The sequence below is a fragment of the Seriola dumerili genome, unplaced genomic scaffold (genome assembly GCF_002260705.1).
Source record: "Seriola dumerili isolate Sdu_G_001 unplaced genomic scaffold, Sdu_1.0 BDQW01000068.1, whole genome shotgun sequence".
Taxonomy (NCBI): domain Eukaryota; kingdom Metazoa; phylum Chordata; class Actinopteri; order Carangiformes; family Carangidae; genus Seriola; species Seriola dumerili.
The window spans coordinates 6,978,738-6,987,618 of NW_019174323.1; the positions used below are offsets into that span (position 1 = coordinate 6,978,738).

Genomic DNA, 8,881 nt, shown 5'->3' on the forward strand with positions numbered 1-8,881 from the left:
TGGAAAATGTCTCACATACTCTGAAAGACCTTATTGTCATTTCCAATGGGACCAGGTCATTAAAAAAAAACTTCATGGACAACTCTTAACAGTGTTTTTTTTTTCTTCTATACTGTCCTTCACTGTTGTGAACACCACAGATGAAAATCTATTCACCTCTATTTCGTGTGTTGCTAGCAAAAAGCTTTGACACATGAAATATGTGATTTGGGTGAAGTGACCCTTTAAGGTGATTTTCTCTGATATAAATGTGAAACCACTGGACTAAAAGACATGTACAAGTATAAAGACTTTCCATTTGACCACATAATTTTTGTTAAACATGTGAGCAGAAGGTGTGCGTGCGTGCGTGTGTACGTGTGTGTGTGTGTGTGTGTGTGTGTGGTGGTGGTGGTGGTGGTGGTGGTGAAGGAGGAGGTGGGGAGGGGGGCCGGGCTTCTTCTTCTTCTTGGTTTATGTCATTGGTTTAAACGACCCAAGACCCCGCCTTGATAAAAAAGGAGAGTTAGACAGTGTGACTACAGCCAAAGAGAGAGGGGGAGAGAGAGAGAGGGAGAGGGAAAAAATAAAGCAGTGAAACAGTTAGACAGACACCTACTCGGCGTTTACGCTCGTCCGTATTTTAATAAACAAGGACGCGTATCAACACATTGTAGCCTCTACCCTGGTAGCTTATCACTCCTCTCTATTCGGTCGTTTCTTCCAAAAACAGAGAAGAAGCCGCTTTTGTAGCGCGCGCGCGCGCGGAGGATTAATAAGGTGGAATCAGAATTACTCCAAATCTTCCCATGAAACATTTCTCGCCGAAGCGGATGATGCTGCCGCCGCCGCCGACGTGCGCCTAAAAAGTCGGCTTCTCAACTTGCGATTAGACATCATTCATCCAGGTAAGACTGCATTACAGAAGCAGCCACAACACCGCTTTTCACGTTTTATCCAGTTTTTATGCTTCAAACGGGAGTTAGCGAGGGACTGGCTTGCCGTCGGGTTTCAGGTCCGCATACAGCTCTGACCATGTGTGTCCACCTTACTGCGCCATGAAGATGGGGAATGGTCGGGTGAGCTGTAAGCCTACACACAGGGACATTATTTCTGACCACGTAAAACCTGGTCTAACTGTCAAATGTGGGGCACGAATTGCCCGCGTTTCCCCTTCAATGCTGCCATTAGTGTCCCTCACCTTTCGTTTGCAAGGGTATTCGGCGAAGACGAGGACTACATTGTTTTTGCACACAGCGAGACCCCGCACGGAGAGTGTGTGTGTCGGTTAAAAGAAAATAGGAAGTGCATTATCAGAGTGTGTTGTGTGGCCGTGGAGTTATATGTGTGTGTATGTGTGCTGTGCTTTCCAGTGAGGCTATTTGCGCTGAAATCCTCTAATACCTCACACTTGACCCGACTGACTGAGTTTTTGAAGACAAAATAGTGTTGTGAAAGACGTCATCCTGTGTATTATTCAGCGCTGCTTCCTGCTTAGCCTGTGCATCTTTCTTTTTAAAAACAAAACAAAAAAAAAACACAAGGCATTACAATGGAGCACATCTGCTGTCCTAGCTGCATCACAATGTCACTGACCTTTTACGTTTATGTGCTTGAACACAATTTTAAGACACCTCTAGAGGAGTTTCAAACGAAGCTGTTACAGAGCATCAGAGACTCCCTAAACTTTCTTTCATCACAGGGACACACAAATGATAAAAGCAAGTGGATCAAACACCATGTGCGTGTGATGACATTTTTGCCCCGCGGAATCCCACCTGAAGGGATTTTGTGGTGTAGTGCAGGAGTTGCAGATCTGCAGGTGGGCAAACACTGTACAGTGTGGAGTTAGAAACTTGCTAAGAAAAGTGGTCATCTTCCACCTTCTATGGTCTCTTGGTTGTAATTGTGAGTGATGCAAGTAAAACTGACCTGGTCCTCCTGTTTCTGGGGATGCCCCCCCATCATGATCCCCCTGGAGGCTCCAGGAAGTGACTTTTCTGAGAACCACTGGAGGGGAAATAATGAACTACTTTCTGTAGCTCTCACTCCTGGACACTTTGCTGAATTTTACTCAACTGCATTTATTTTTTTTATAGTTACAGAGCTGATATGATGATGATTTACAGTGGAGGATTTAGCACCATAGCTGACTGTTAACTTAAAAAAATTGTCAGGAAAGTGCATCTTATGTTTACAGCCACTGTTAGGTGCTGACAGTGTATGAATGAGCTGCTAATTGCCTTGTGTTAACTTGTTAATTACACACTCTAAAGTATTCTTATACATTATTGGGCTAATTAATTCACTGATTACTGTGAAAATATGACAACAGGACACTTGTTGGATTAATGAACAACTGGAGTTATCTTAATTTCTTATTAAAAACATCACTGTCACTCATTTGTTCTTGTTAACTAAGATGATTTCTATCCTCCCAGTGCAACAAATAAAAATCAATCTTATGTCAGAACTTGAATTGTTTTAGTTTGTCAGTTAGTCACAATACAGCAAAGTTAACAACAAGATAATCGATTTGATTCCAGCAAGCTGAATAGGTGATGACCTTGGTAAAGCAGCTCTTTGTCTGTCTTATGGGTGCCCATTTGTATGTATTGGCTGAGGAAGGGTGTGTGTACGCACACTTTTGTGTGTGTGTGTGTGTGTGTGTGCGTGTGCATTGGCTGAAGGAATATAAGGCCACTACAGATGTGTGCAGCTTGTACATCTGCTCTGTTGTCGGCCATTGTCAAGGAAGCAGTTAAGATGGTGGGCAGCTCTGCACAACAGAGCTCCCTTGTCAGAAAGCTCCATTAAACTGCTCCAGTCACAAGTGCAGCAGGAAAGTGGTCACAACACTGAGCAGTGTTCTTTCTCCTCACATGCCAGGTACATTCACAATCATTACTGGTCACAGCACAGGGGATTTTTTTTTTACCACCTCCAGACAATCAATTCTCCATTCATAACCGAAAAACTTGCCATACAAAAGTTGAGATAGCAACATTTTTTTATTTTTTTTATTTTTTGCAGAAACACCCCCTTTTTTCTGCTTACGCCCCACCCCCACCCCCCCATTGTGAGACAGTTATAATTTAGAATGGGGACTGTCGCGTTTCCAGAGAGGAAATTGAACAGACTCAGTTAGTCGACCCCGTGAAGAGCCTGCCCTCTGCCATCCTCTCCCGTGTTGCCGAGCAGCACCCTATCACTCAAGGCAATTGAACGTCTCTGAGGGGACCTCTGTTAGCCCCGTGCAATATTTATTACCATCCATCATCCCGAGACTCTTGCTGTATGGGTGAATAACAGTGGCTGCTAAGTTCTGTGTTAAAAAGTTCCCTCGCCAGCGACCATTAGAGGGGATTTATGGGAGCAGCTTCCCTGGAAGTGCTGTGGAAGCGAGACGGAGCATGTTTCAGAGTCACTGCATACCCGCTGGGCTGTGGTACCAAATATGTCATGGATGAAATTCTGACTGGTGCTGTGCTGGAGCGCTGCCTGAACATCTCTTTTCAATTTCAAGTTTGTCTTTTAAATAGGTTTTATTGCTTAAATCATTTGACTGGCTGAAAATGAATCTACCACTTTGATAATTGATTATTTATCAACCTAAAATGCCAAACATTTGCTCGTTCCAACCTCTTAAATTTGAGGATGTGCACAGTTTATATCGTTGTAAATTGAATACTTTTGGTCAGTTCCAATATTTACAGCACCATGAAGGCAATAGAGAAAGCAAATATCTCTCTGTCTTCTGTGCAGTTATTTTCTTTGAAGCAAGTCTTTCTTGTGGCAGAGATAGTAACGATAATGATCTAATATTCACCACCGTCTTTAATAAGGATCATCTAATGTATGCATACCGTGCTACCGAGCTGGTAAATCCTGCCTCCATGTCCTTTGAATGAAAGTGAGAGCATGTTGTGTGAAAATTAGTATATCTCTGTGTGCTCACTACCTCTTGATATAGTCTTTGATCCTGCAGAGATGAGACAGATTATATTTTTTTTTCCCCCAAGTCTTTCCACTCTGTTGAGATTGTTTGTTTGTCAGAGTTGAAAACAATTGGGATGAACCTGATAGTGAGTGAAGCTGCAGGGACGTGGGGCAGCACTGTAAATGAATGCCTCGCTGTGCTTCTTTTAGGTCAATTTGAATATGTGTTTTTAATTGGTCTCTGAAGGCTGAGACTTCTCTTCTCTTTTCTGCCTTCCTCAAAAGTGTCTGCATGATGTGACTGTGTTGAGCTGAGGAGCCCCGGAGCAACGGTGTTCATTTGAAGCCTGGTGAACATGCTCATTATCTCCAACCAAAGGCAAGATTGATTTAGCTGAAAGCCAGGGTAATTTTTGAAAAAACACATGGAGGTAGAACTGTAAACTGATCAAGACAGTAATTCTTGCCGCCGATCGCTCTCGGTCAAAGCGAATAAGTTTAAAACAGAGCGCTGCAGTGGAAACTACTCAGTATCTTCACCACTCACAGCAACTGAAGGCGTCATCAGTCAGCCGGAGCTGCTCTCTCATGGCTTCAAAACTCCTCTAACCTTTAGAAATGGTATATTGGAAAGATATCTCAAAGAAACATTTTGCCTGTCATTCCCATTTCTTTGCTTTCTGTTCTCCTGAGGCATTCTGCATCTTTGTTTTTCAGCACATGGAAGAGTGTGTATGTGTGTGTACTTGTGAGGGGTGAAGGGCGGGGGGCTGTAAGATTTTTTTTTTTCCCCCTGTCATCTCTTACTCTCCCATTGCTATAATTTCATCGACAGTGGCAGCGATTGTATTTTGTGGAGCTACACAGGGGTAAAGGATAATTGGAGCCGTGGATGTCTTTTTCATGGTAACAGGGGGAAAGTGGAACCCTGTGCCAGAGCTATTCTCTGCACCGTACAAAGGGACGAGATCCAGCGATAGGGCTAGCATAAGAGATCTACAGTATTCTCTAACACAAACAGATGTATTTTATACTGCATGAAACTAGTAAGAGCTGAATCTCGTGTGGTTTCTGCGCTGGCTGGGAGATAGGGAGTTTTCTGCTGCTATTGGATTGGATGTAACAGTCACTCTGGGCTTTTATCTTGTACTACTCTGCATTAGTATCAGGGGAGAGTGAGGTGACCATGTAATAAAGTGGAAGTGCAATGTCTTTCAGCCATGTAAAAGGTCAAGTGACGCTTGTACTTTGGCCCCTGTAGACGATGTCAGACAGTCCTGTTAGCATTAAGGTAAGATGTCGTTGGGCAAAGCAGCAGCACAGCAATTAGAGTTATTAATTATTTTCTTACAACTTAATACTCTTTCATTTAATGCATATTAATTGATGTGCTCCTGAATCCGCACTCACATAATCCACCAAGGATTTCTCAAAGGCAAGCACAAAAGGCTTTTATTATCTTAAGGAGGAAGTGGTCTTTTGGGACGTAAAGTGCCCCTGCTCAATTGTGTATTACATTATGAAACAGACGTAAGTGAAATGAAATTACAACGTATCATCAGCACGGTGAAGGATCCTATTGAATAATTACCTCGGCAGAGCCATTGTTGTAATGTCAGACTCGTTCTTTTGGATGTGATGGAGGAGGGGTTGGGGGGTTTATGAAGTGCTCATGCAAGGGAGTAAAAAGCAGTTTCAAGGTTAAACTGTGTGAAGGCCAAATGTTTGGGGAGGGTGGATTAATTTCATGTCCTATAATGTGATTTGCAATATCTCCTCCTCTCCTGCCCTTGGTTTCTTTGGAGATGTGTGAGCCTGATGAGAGCTGAGGGCAGGGGGGCTGCCGTAACAACCACCTGCATGTATAAGTGTGTACAGGACTACTAAATGGAATTATGGGAGATGGTGCATGCTTACAAATTCACCATCATTCCCAGACCCCGTCTCATTACTGAATACAAATTCAGCGGTTATCCTTCTGGCGCACAGTAGAGAAAATTAGCTGTCTCTCATACATGCATGTGAGCTCGCACTAACATAGTCACATACATAAATACATACAAACGCACAAACACAAGTTGCGGGGTGGGGGTGGGGGGTGGTTCCAGGAAGATCACTGTGTGTCATTAATTGCAGGGCAGGCTGTGAAGGAGGGAGAAGGACCACCGCGGTAGCAGCATGCTCGGCCTAAGAAGCCTGCTGTACTCAACCCTTTATCACACAGTATCTGCAGCTTATCCTCGCGTATCTGCATATCAGCCCCCCATTAATGAAGCTGTTGCGTTGTGTCTCGTTTTCTGGCAAATTCTATGCAACACAAATGTCTTCATAGATAAGCGTGCATTTTACACAGCACCATTAACATAGATAAATTTGAACAAGCGCAAGGAAACCTCACGGTATGTGTGCAATACGAGGAAGTGATAAGATTGGTGATTGAGGTCACCATAGGTAGTTGGTGGGGGGGGCTTTGGCTTTTCGTGGGAGTGGGGGTCACTTGTAGCATTTCCTTGCTGCTGTGCCTACTGTCATTTTAAACGATCACTTTCAGCAAACCTCACTACTGACATGCAACAACATCAGTGATAGAGATATAGTTAAAAAACCAATGGGATATCCACCAGTGTGGCTGACGTGATATACATACTGAAATCATCAGCAACTGGTGAATCCTATGACATTTTATTTGATAGGCTATCCACAAAACTCTGGAATTTATGGGCGTTGTTTAACGAACAATAATTAAACAAGATTTTCATTTTACTCTTATCTAATACAGAGACTGATGAATTTCCATGGATTTGTAATGTGTAATTTGAGGATAGAATTTCTCAGAACATTTGAGAACACATCATGTGGCATTGATACAGTTCAGTCACGCTGCTCACAGTAAATTCCAGCAGACTGCCGCACATTCTCTCAGTCTGACCTGTAATTTAAAACCAACCACTGTAAACTGAAGTAAAGCAAATAAAAAAAAAATGAAAATTGTGCAAATTCAGCTGATTTGCTGTGTTGCAGTTTCATCCGAGGTGAGGTAACAGACCAGACAGTGACATGTGAGTTAAATTGTCTTGTCCAGGCCTGTTTTTATTCCTTACCATTAATATATGGTCTTGTGACTTAAACCGTAGCTAATCCCATCCAAGTACCCCCCCCCCCCCCCTTTTTTTTTTTTTGTCTCCAATTTGGTAGGGCAAGTTCCCCCGTTACTGCTGCTAACGCCGCTGATGGCCTGGGGAGGGTGTAGACAGACATGTGCCCTCAGAGCCATGTGACAACCATGTCTTTTCACCTGATGGTGAGGGAGAGCCGCGCTAAGGCTCATGCGATCCTCCACCCCCACCCTCAGGATGCCAGCACCTGCTGTGCAGGCAGCCCAACCTGTGAGAGCACAGAAGTGATTCCTCCTTGGGTTTTCTGCCTGTGAAATTGGCAAAATGTGTCTGTAAGAATGTACAACCGACTGCTATCAGTTGTACCTGGGTACCTGGTCTCTGTATCAGCAGGACAGTGCTCAGTGACAGTAGGCTTATACCTGTTCTTGTGGGTGGAAATAACTGACTGCAGTCATAATTCATATGGTAAAAACAATGAAAATCACTTCTCGGATCTAATGTCATATGCAGAGATGTGTGTCACGCATTGTCAGTTTGAGAGACAAGAGACTAAGTGACCTGTAGTCATTTATTTCAAAAGAGTGCTGAGAGACAAGGAGCGACAAGGTGGTCATGTGGTAGAAGGACAATGGAGTGGCAAGTTCACACTTAGAGGCAACATTAAATCATCTTTTACCAAAATTAGACAATCTGAAGTGGAGAGAATGTACTGAAGCATTAACTGGGTAGATTTCAGAGGAGATGTGTCACACACTTCTGAATGTGTTTTTCCCTTTAAGTCACTGTTTTGTCTGAAAAGACGTCTAAGTGTCCTTGAAAGTTAGCACTTTTCCTTTTTTCTAAGCCTCTCCCAGGACATTCACTGTGTACAACACGTCTTTCCTTTGGCTGTGCTGCACTCAGTTCTCTGAGCATCAAGTTGCTATTCCTCTTCTTCCTGGTTTCCAGCAGAGGCTATATTTCATTGAGCCCAGTTCTACCTTTCCGTGTAGTGAGTGAACTCTATTTTTTGTTTTCAGATTGCCCTGTCTCTCTGTGCAGCTGCGCACAGGTGCAGAGCTGAAGTTAGGTTTGGTTTGATCCACTTCTGACTGACTTCCCACTGTGGCTGTTCTTGTGGCTTAAGGCTCACTCTTTCATTCAGTGAGACCACTGCGTTGGTATCAGCAACACCATTATGAAATAGTGTCTTTGTTGCAATGCACTATTTCTAAAGGTTAGAGAAGTTTTGAAGCCATTGTCTGTAGGTTACACTGGCAACAAAAAGTTGATCCTGGCTGCTTTTGTGACAGTGCATTGCAACAACATCCTCTATCAAAACTGGCACCTTGCAGCATTGCCCAGAATTTAGATATAAGACAAAATTACTGGAGCTGTTAAACTTTACATTGGTTGCAAAACTACCCGTGCCTTATAGCGAGACCAATTCAGCCCTATAATGCTATTGTCTGCCTGAAAGTGTGGTTAGACTGGAGAATTAAAGGGCCACGGCTTCTCTCTCACACTTCCTGATCTGCCCCCTCCTCCTCTGCACGTACCCATCTCCATTCCCCCTCCGCCCAAGTGAAGGTCTCATTGCTTATGTAATGTCTCTAAACATTTGTGCAGCATTAGGGGAAGTCAGGCATGCCAAAACTGTGCAAAACGTCCCTCTGTGCGCCCCATTGAGGTGAGACAGATGGCAACCCTCGTTCCCAGTCTTGTAAACTGCCTGTGACAGGAGAGATGGCACATACACAGTTGAACTAGGGCAACGCTAACTAAGGCTTTACACACAGTGGTGGACACAGTTGCATGCACACTCATCAGTGAGGTGCTTATTATCAAAGCTAAGGAGCATCTCA

The 8,881-nt window shown here is 43.6% G+C and overlaps 1 protein-coding gene across 2 annotated transcripts in view; it reads left to right on the forward strand.

Moving 5' to 3' along the window:
- The first annotated feature begins 621 nt into the window (after positions 1–621).
- The window catches only part of LOC111219696 (C-terminal-binding protein 2), a 111,077-nt gene continuing 102,817 nt past the window's right edge, over positions 622–8,881 (forward strand). For both annotated transcript variants that reach the window (XM_022742416.1, XM_022742418.1), the window contains exon 1: positions 622–887. The gene's annotated coding sequence lies outside the window, so the exon portion shown is untranslated. The remainder of the gene's footprint in view (positions 888–8,881) is intronic.